The sequence below is a fragment of the Chenopodium album genome, chromosome 9, assembly GCF_948465745.1.
Source record: "Chenopodium album chromosome 9, dcCheAlbu1.1, whole genome shotgun sequence".
In the NCBI taxonomy this organism is placed as follows: domain Eukaryota; kingdom Viridiplantae; phylum Streptophyta; class Magnoliopsida; order Caryophyllales; family Amaranthaceae; genus Chenopodium; species Chenopodium album.
The window spans coordinates 20287500-20296687 of NC_137842.1; the positions used below are offsets into that span (position 1 = coordinate 20287500).

The 9188-nt window shown below is 39.5% G+C and overlaps 1 non-coding gene across 1 annotated transcript; it reads left to right on the plus strand.

The window, feature by feature from the left end:
- Positions 1-727: 727 nt before the first annotated feature.
- LOC145561154 (small nucleolar RNA R71) lies at positions 728-834 on the plus strand. The gene has a single exon (XR_014093729.1). It is a non-coding gene; the product is annotated as a small nucleolar RNA R71 (small nucleolar RNA).
- The last annotated feature ends 8354 nt before the right edge of the window (positions 835-9188 follow it).

Sequence of the window (9188 nt, forward strand, 5' to 3'; positions counted from 1 at the left end):
GAGGAAAGTTGTGCTATTTGATTATCCATAATTTAATATAAGCTAAGATCGAATCAATTTGTGCATCCCTATTTTGCATGTGCTTTTGCATACTGGCCAACATAGTTTTAATCTCTTACAAGGCAGGATCTGTAGGTGGAGGTGGAGGTTGGTTTCTCAGTTTGGGCTGTTGATAATATTTTTGCAGTGGTTGATGTGGTGCTTGTTGTTATGGTTGTTGTTGTTGTGGGGATGGAGGGTTTAACACATTGTTGCTCCGGTAATAAAGGTTTGGATGGTTTCAGAAACCGGGATTATAGGTATTTGAATATGGATTATTTCCCTATAGGCTTGGAAAGCATTCATTTGTTCCATAAAACTCCTACAATCTTGTGCCCAATGACCTACAATTCCATAATTTTTACAAAAAGCTTCATTAGTACTATTATTAACAGCATAAACATTAGCTATGGTAGTAGGATGAACATTACTAAGGTTATCTAATTTTTAACAAAAATAAGTTAATTAAGGTTGCAAAAAGGATACTGAATCGACACGGTGTTTTCCCTTGTTTGCAATGCCTCTAGGATTCCCGTATTGGGAATTGTGAATTTCCATCTCTTCGATAACCTGATTTGCATCATCAACGTTAAGATTCATAAATCTCCCATTAGCTGCAGAATCTAGAATTGTTCTGGATGAATTTCCAATCCTATTGTAAAAGACTTGGATTAATTGCCACTGTGCTAGATTATGGTGGGGACATTCTCTCTGAAGATCCTTGAATCATTACCAAGCCTTATATAAAGTTTCATCTATCTCTTGGGCAAAGTTTTGAATTGCACTCCTTAATAAAGCTTTCCACTCTGCAGGGTAATATTTTTTTATAGAAATTCAAAGCAAGAGTCTCCCAGTCAGTAATACCAAGTGCAGTCCTATTCAATCCATTATACCACAATTTAGCTTTATCACACAAAGAAAAGGGAAAAATAATCTCCCTAATACGGTCTTGCGTGACCCCAGTTTGCCGAATAGTATTGCAATATTGACCCGCACTGTGAAGATTTGGATCTTCACCCTTAGCTCCGCTAAATTGCTTTCTTTTTATCATCATGATAAAATAGGGTTTGATCTCGAATTGTACTCCCTAAAGATCTAGAGCAGGGGCAAGATGTGGAAAATCTGTTAGGGACGACTGCGAATAATCACTGAGATTGCGAGGTGGAATTGCCGTCATCTCCGATTCTAGCTCTGAAGAAATTTCCGAGTCACTAGAATCAAATGGAGGGTCAATAGTAATATTACTCCCAGAACCTGCCAGTATTTTCCTGTGTAGATTCTTTTGCTTATGAAGAGAGCGCTTGATCTCAGAATCAAATGGGATGTAACCTGATCTGGAACACCTAGGCATAAACACAGAACTAGACGACAACTATTAGAACTATCCCAAAGAACTCACGTTCTCTGGGATGAGAGGGAATAATCTAGACTACAAAAACAATTAGAAATAAAAATAAAACCGTTTCTCCGGCAAGGGTGCCAAATTTTGACAGGCTAAAGTCGTATCACCTAATCAAAAGTAATTCCTAAATCCTCTAGCTAAAGCATATAGGGAAGTAAGGTCGAACCACAAGGAAACAAGTCAATTATTCCTAATTAATTGTAATAATCTAAATTATTAAATAACCAAATTGTTGTTGTAAAAAGAATTAAACTAAGGAGATTAAACTAGGAAGAAATCAATTAATAAAAGCCTAGGGTATAGGTTCACCAATAAATAACATTCCAGGGTAAAACACAATAATCAATCATCAATGCATCAATTAATCAGATTATAAAGGGCTTTCGCTACGTATTACAACCACATAATTAATTTACCGGTATTAAATCGCATCTCTCAAATATTGACTTAACCATTTATAAATTAACCTGCCTATTGAAACTAAGCCTAAACATCCATTCTCATCTCTCGAATCTCGAATCAATATTGCATAAATCATACAATTAAACCTAGCCAAATCTAATTGCATAGCATTAAATCAATCAAATATAGGAAATTAATCAAGCATTGATAATCAACAATACTAAATTACCCCTTCATATTATTTATGGATCCCCACAACCCTAGAAAATAAACTACTCACACATATTAAAATCTAAATTAAGCAAGACAATTAAACAAGACATGATGAATCAAAGCAGATAAATTAATGAAAATAAAAAGGGAAGAAATTGTTACCAAAATTAACGAAAATTGTGAATTGCATAAAACCCAGAGTTGTATAGAGAGAAACAAGAGAGAAGTCTAAGCTTAAAACTAAGTAAGAGAGAATTTAGCTAATGAAAGAGATGATCCTACCAAAACTAAACAAAACATATTTATACAAAGCTTAAAAATCCTAATTAGAAGCTAAGTAGAAAACAAAAAAACTCTTCTCCAAAACACGCGCCCGGTCGGGCGCAATCTCGCTCAGGCGAACCCGCCTTTTACCTCGGGGGTACTTCTCTCGCGCCCGGTCGGGCGCGATACTTGATTCTTCTTCTTCAGCCTCGCCCGGTCGGGCGCGCCTCTGGGCGAGGAACCTTGAACCGGGAGAGCTCTAGGGCACTACTTGGACATTTGTTTAGGCTATTAACACGACCCAAACTCTAATCTCCTCTTTGGGGCTTTAATCACTCAGTCCAATGCCTTATCTCCTTCTTTGTCGAGCCATTAATCACCGGTTTGATGAATCTAACCGACCTTGGGATATGAATGATGGTGAAGACCTTCTAACGCTCGTAGTGGCTCCAATAATTTCGGGAAAATGCTCCACATCTGCAATTTCCTATAACACTATACTAAAACTACGAAAACACTAGAAAGCACTTATTAATAATAAAAGTGGATCTAAAGAGCCAAGACTACTCCTAATTATGACCAAGGGACGTGGGTAAATCACTATATAAAATGGAAATATCAAGGCCGACTAGTATTACAAAAGATGTTTTATAATAAAAAATATGTGATAAAATACAAATATAGATTAATTTAGTTACAGTTGTTGTAAGTAAAGGATGGAGTATTCTAGTATAAACAGTATAAAAATATTTAAGTAAGATAAACAAAGATTAGCGGTGCCTCGTGATGTAGATCACTGACTTGAAAACGAATTTCCGGAGCAACCAAGGTTGTCAATTGTATTCGCTGGCACGAACCCTATGGAGAACACACCACTTCCACACAAAGACACTTTATGGTGGAAGCTAAGGTTTGAGTCAAGTAACTTATGCCCAATATATAATGTGTATAGACTATCGTGTTTGATTTATGTTTCAAGTGTAAAAATCTGAAAAAGGCTTCTTTGTTATAAAATATTTGTGGAAGTCTATATACTCTTATACTCTCCGGAACATCTTAAATATAGGGTTTATTATTAACAAAGAATTCCCTAACATTGTATCTGTATATAATATATCCCCTACTCTATGGAATAAACACATAGATTAATTCTCTCTCCATCTCTTATATTTTCTCCTTATTATACAACACGTTATCAGCACCATACCTCTAATTTAAGCAAGTTTGATCAATTCACAAATATGCAGTTGAATATACCATACCTCTAATTTAAGCGAGTTCGATCAATTCACAAATATACAGTTGAATATACCTAGCCACAAAAGGTTTAAGCGAGTTCGATCAATTCACAAATATACAGTTGAATATACCTAGCCACAAAAGGTACTCATATACTATTTTGATAATTGTAGGGAATATTTCAAGCATTATCCCTAGCTTGAACCCCACTGTGATCATACACTAATGTACGGTGGCGTCCAAAAGGAAAGAAGATAGAGCAAAAGAGTCGCCAACAAGTTTTTTAGGAACTTGTAAACCGTTCATGAGGTGAAGGTTACACCCCTTAACGATCCAAGAGATCGTCAAATCCAATAGTTCTGGAACCATGACTGGTAGTTCGGGGATGAAGGTAAAAATCCAACCTAAAAGAGATTGAACCTGCCCTAATAATAGGCCTTTACTTTATTCTGATCGTATTCATGTGCGCTTTCAGACTAACATGCAATCAATAGGATTACCCTAAACATGTTTATCTATGTTGTTTGAATATTAATGCACAAATAAAACTATTATTGGCGATCACTTAAATTATAATCATAATTAACCCTAAACAAGATAATTAATTATCTTATTAAGCGTGATTACAAATAGCAATTCCCTTTAAACATGCATAAAAGGTGTGATCAAGCAATAACAATAAAAATCAAGCAACATAATAATAATCAATATAATAATATATAATTATAAATATTAATAACAATCAAAACAATTATAAAAATAATCATGAATCATGTTAAAGCATAATAATAATAGCAAGATCCTAGGCATGATACTAACAAGATTAATAACAAACCCTAGTATGTCACTAAACAATAAAAATCAAAGCTTTAACCCTAACATGATACTAACAATGATAAATATTAGGAAGAACATAGGAAGCATCATACTTTTAAACATACTTAGTATTAAAGTTACCCTAGACATGATACTAGGAATCAAAATAACAATCTAAGCATGATTTCTATATCATAACATCAATAAAAACAATTAAAGTACTTACTTGGATGCCTCATACCTCTTTCTAATAACAAAATACACACGTTAGTAACTTCAAGGAAAATAATAATAAAAACAATTAAATTAAATAATTGAAAGAGAGATTTGGGACCAAACCCTCAGAAATTAAACCTTTCATGTCTAGGGCGAAGACAACTTCGAATATGGCTAGGTTTATCTAAGTCTTATGCGGAATTTTGTATTTTAGAAAAGGCTAGTTTAGAAAAGAGAAAGAGAGAGTAATCAAGAGAATCTTAATGAGAGTTGGTGAATGAAAACGGAGTTTTTAGGAGGCTATTTATATAGAAAATCAGCCAAAAAGATAGAAAATCAAAACAGAGTTCTGACGTGTAAAACGAGGTTAGCGCTAGGCGCTGACGCTAGCGCCAGGCGCTAAGCTTAGCGTCAGGCACTAATGCTGGCGTTTGGCGCTAACTAAAATATTGACACATTTTCTAAAATCAGATAGAAATTGCCGTACAAGAGGATAAAATCGTATTTTCCTCAAAAACATTCTTTTATTCTGATAAAAACTCTAAAAAGTCAACAAAAGTCAATTTATCAATGCTAATTGAATTAGGAATGAAAAGAACCTTCTAGAAGAATCTAGAAGACTAAGACCACTCCTAATTGCATTAGGAATGATAAATCCATAATAGGCCCTCCTCTAGATCAATGGGCCGCATATAAGGCTCAAACCGGGCCCAGTTCGGTAATTTGACCATAACTTCCTCAATATTCATCGGAATTGGGCTTATAATATATCGTTGGAAAGCTCTTTTAAAGCCCTATACAACTACACTACTATTGGACCTATATCATGGACCAACCAAATTGGATTGACTGTTTTCTTAAAATAGGTTTTCAAAAACAGAGAGAAGAGAAAAGAAATTAAAACTATCCGCAACACTAAACTTTCCACAATTTCAATTCATTCGATTATGATTCGACGTGAAAGGTACTCATCACTGGGTTTGGTTTTGGGGAGACACAAATGGGTGTCTACAGAAGCCCCCACTTTGACTGAGTTTGGAGAAACGCAAGTTTCGAAAACAAAAGTCAAAGTAGCGATAGGGACGGAGAATGATTCAGAACGCTCTGCGATCCTAAATCACTCTTGTAATGCCGATACCTACAAACTAGCGTTAGTTAAATAGAAAAAAGAGTTAAGAAACACGTATCTTGTACCGTCGACAAAGTAACCAATTTGTTGCTGCTTTTTGTTTTGATGACCTCCTGCAAGCTAGAGAATGCCATCCCGCTTGAAGACTGCTACGCTTGTAACTGCCTCCACTTCCGCCATGATAATCTTCCACAAGCCAGGGAACATTATCGAAGATTGCTTCGCTTGAAACGATCCTCTTCTGCTTTGTGACCATCTTCCACATCTTAGGGAACACGATCGAAGACAGCTTCGCTTGAAATCACCTTCAGTTGTTTGTGACAACTCTCCGCAAGCTAGGGAATGCTGCCAAAGATATACTCGCTTGAAGCTATCCTCATTTGTTGCGATAATTTTCCAAAGAAAATTGTCGAAGACCTACGCTTGTCGATCTTTTTTAAAAATCTCGCTTGAACTTTGCTTCCGCTATGCCTGTACGTCGGCGCTTCTGCTGCTTGTGAACCTGTATGTCGGTGCCTTTTGCTGAATTATGAACCAGTATGTCGGTGCCTTTTGCGATGAGCTAGTGCTTAGGCGCTTTAAGCTAAGTGAGACGATCTTTCATCAGGTCGATCACTTTATATAATCAAGCTGATTACTAAAAATCGTGTCAAATTGCTTAGAGGGGCTAACTGGCGTACCAAGGAACCTAAAATATAATGTATAAGGTTGGAGCAACCGTACTAGCTGTACGTTCTGGCGCCGCTGAAAGAACGTCAGCGCCACTTATCTAGTTGTAGCGCCAGACGCTGGAGCTAGCGCCAGGCGCTAAAGCCTATCGACCGACGCCAAGGTCTGAAGCTTGGCGCTAGAGTCGGGTCTTCCTTAAATACCCTTCTCTTCCTCATTTCCGCTGCTGTTGTTCGTGTTTCTTGCTCGAGAATTTCCAAAACTTCAATTCACTCGTTCTTGCTCGTTTCTCAACCAAATTCGCTCAAATTTGTTGCAAATTAAAGCTTATTCCATCTATTTTCCCGATCTATGTAAGTTTCCTCCAAACTCACATCGATTTTAATGAATTTCGCATGTGTTCATCCACGAATTTCTTGAAAATTCAAAATTAGAATTGCTTAATTCTCTTTGTTTATCAATTTTTATGCCATGAAATTTCTTGATTATGTTTATATATTTCCTTGGGAGTAATTGAGACTTGTTTGACTCAATTTGGTGAAGAAATGAACAAATCACCATTGTTGAACCTCTTAAGGTCTGGAAAATAATGTGGCTTGTTCTTGATGTTTTTGCTAGCAATTCTTGTCCAATTTGTCACAATAATTACTATAGTATTGCAAGAAATTGTTTGATTGCTTGAAAAATGCCGTGTATGCTCAATTTGAATTTGTGCTCTGTTTTAGTATACGTACTCTGTTTTTTTTGCGAACATAGTATCATGCGGCTATGCGAACCTTAGATACCATGGAACCTTAATTTATGATAAGTCTGCGCAATGTAGCTTGGCTAGACATCGAGGCTCTGGTTCACGGACCCGAGACGTTCGACGGAGCATGAGCCCGTAGAGGACGATGTCGAACCGTCCACTTCGCTCAGCCGACTCCCTGAGTGGGATGAGCGGACCTTGTACTTTTCTCCCGTCCACCATATCTCTGAGAGGGTGAGACGGGGCATCACAGTTTGGAGGACACGCTGTCATGGTTCAGGTTGTGAGGGCTTGGGCGATCTGTACAAGATGTACATCGCTAGAGACGATCAGACGGGACTTCTATGGGAGTCTTGTGGGCTTACTGCACTGTTCGAGACCTCCGAGGCCATGGTTGCCTCTAGCGAGGGTCATCATGTAGTCTGTGCTCTGGTGGAGTTCTTTTGGGACACCACCAACACTTTCCACTTCCCCTGGGGCGAGATGATGGTCACTCCTACCGACTTCAGTTTCATTACAGGACTGGAGTTTAGCTCCGTTCCACTGCCGTTCGACAGCGGGATCGACGTCTTTTCTCCTGAGGTCGAGGATTTTTTGGGTCCGATTGTTATTCGGGCTCCAGCTGAGGTAGAGTCGACTAAGTTCAGTGCTAAGGGGATTCCCCGCTCGACTCTAGCAGCGGCTTTTGACGATGGTGCGACTACCCGAGAGCAGTGGGTGCGCATCTTTGCACTTATCTTGCTATCAAGGACGTTCTCCCCTGACAAGGGTAGTAAGGCGCTGCTTTACTACCTTCCTGCCGTCCGAGATCTACACCGGATCGGGACTTACGACTGGGCCAGCTTGGCCTATGCTGATTTCATTCGAGCGTTGCGGGACTCGTGTCGGCATCGGTCCTTTGCGGGAAACATTGCTCTAACCGGCTTTTGGAGGGTCGTAGAGGTATACTTTATTCCCTATAAAGTTTAGCTCTACATTTTAGTTAGCACTTACTGATAACTTTAGCTTCTTGTAGATCTGGTTTTACGAGCACTTCCCCTCAGCTGCGCCGGCAAGACTGTCGCCGCGCAGGCTTCATGTTAGTGCTTCCTGGGGCAGTCGCCGTGTGGGGATGTCCACTGCCTATGTCCGAGATTGGATCATCTCGGTATAATTCTTTTCTTATTTGACATTTTGTGATGCCTTAGATAGATTCTTGCCTGATTGACGCTCTTTGTAGGAGCCTGAGGTGTTGTACCGACCGTGGGTCGACTTGGCAGTTCCTAGGCTAGCCGCGCAGTATTCTGCGGAGCGTCGCTATTTCTTAGGGACCTATGGAGCAGCTGCGTATCTTGGAGAGAGGATTGCTATTCAGCATTCCTCCGACACCTTTTTCGTTCCTGCTCCTCCACCACGTCACATGTTTAATGCCACGAGGTTGGTGAGCATGTCAGAGGGAGCTGGTACCCCTTGGCGATCTTACACGATCCCTGGGCGATGCTATGGGGAGGAGCTACTGCCGTTGTTAGCTCGAATTCCTGTACCTGCTGAGGATGTGGCGGTACGATTTTCAGCTTTTACCTTTCGTTAAGTAGCCCCCAAGTGAAGCTTTACTGATTTTGTTTTGCCTTGTCAGGATGATCCTGCTGAGGTCGTGCCACCCCGTATGTCTATCCATTATCAGGGGACATATGGGCCGATTGAGGAGATGATTCCTCCGGCTCTTGAGGGCGAACGCTTTGTGGAGCGGTCGATTCCTCGTCACCAGACTCATGTAAGCTTGTTTATTTTCAACTTTTTGTCCATATATGTTATGCATGTTTACTGACTTATTTCTTTGATAGCTCTCACACGAGGTGGTTTCGGTGATGGCACGATGCATAGATGCCTTCCGGAGCGAGCTTGTCCGGATGAGGAACGTGGCTACCTGCCGTCGAGACGACGCCGTTCAGGAGGTAGTCTTCCCTTCATATGTTTTTGTATTACCGCTTCTATTTTGCTTGTTTCTGATTTTAATTTCTTTTGCAGGGTTAGCCCATTCCTTCTCGTACCCGCACGAGACCTGAGGTGCG